Below are 809 nucleotides of genomic sequence, written 5' to 3'. Positions count from 1 at the left end.
CGAATATTCGCTGAGGTGTTAAGATCATGCTATTTTGGATATATGGGGGTGCTCAATGTCTGATTTCACATAGAAATAAACAATAACAATCTAAAAAGAAAGACGCTTTTAAATAAAATTTTAACGTGCGTGAATAAATCCAACCACCTATAGATTTAAGTTTCACTTTCTGTAATCCGTGACCGACAGAGGAGCATCTTGGCGGCAGGGATTTAAAACTTTAACAAGACTCAAACTGACAGACAGAGTGAAAGACTGGATTTTTTCGATCAGGTAGGGTACAGGTGATTTTAAAACATTTCAGCCGATTTATTTATATCGTGTATATATTATTTATCTCGAATAAGACGTACTTGGTTGAGTTACGCTGCAGTAAAGCGCTTCATTGTACGGTGATTATCTCTGAGCGCAAGCAGGACCAATAACAATGCAGACTATTAATGACTATGACTCAGACTTTCATATGCATAACACTATTATAACACTATTATAATAAAACGCTGTGAATTTTGTGCGTTTAGTTGCCGTGTTTCTGCACGTTGTTGCGTGAAGAACGCGTCCACAAAAGGAGTTCATTCAGATCTGTGCAGACACCTTCATGTGCATTCGGGGCATTTTGTGCAGATAGCCTATAAGTCATAATATTAACGTTATGTTGTATAAATAACAAAGCGTATTCTATATGCGATAAATTATGAGTTAAATCCCATTGATTAAAAACCTGCTATCAAATGCTTCATTCTACTGGTCATCTTCAGCGCGTGCAGCTCAAAACAGAAATGCAGAACATTAATAACTACTGTCATATA

The sequence above is a fragment of the Sinocyclocheilus rhinocerous genome, unplaced genomic scaffold (assembly GCF_001515625.1).
Source record: "Sinocyclocheilus rhinocerous isolate Xijiao unplaced genomic scaffold, SAMN03320098_v1.1 scaffold4340, whole genome shotgun sequence".
Lineage (NCBI taxonomy): Eukaryota > Metazoa > Chordata > Actinopteri > Cypriniformes > Cyprinidae > Sinocyclocheilus > Sinocyclocheilus rhinocerous.
The sequence above is the reverse complement of the archived record's forward strand: the minus strand, read 5'-3'. Positions refer to the sequence as shown.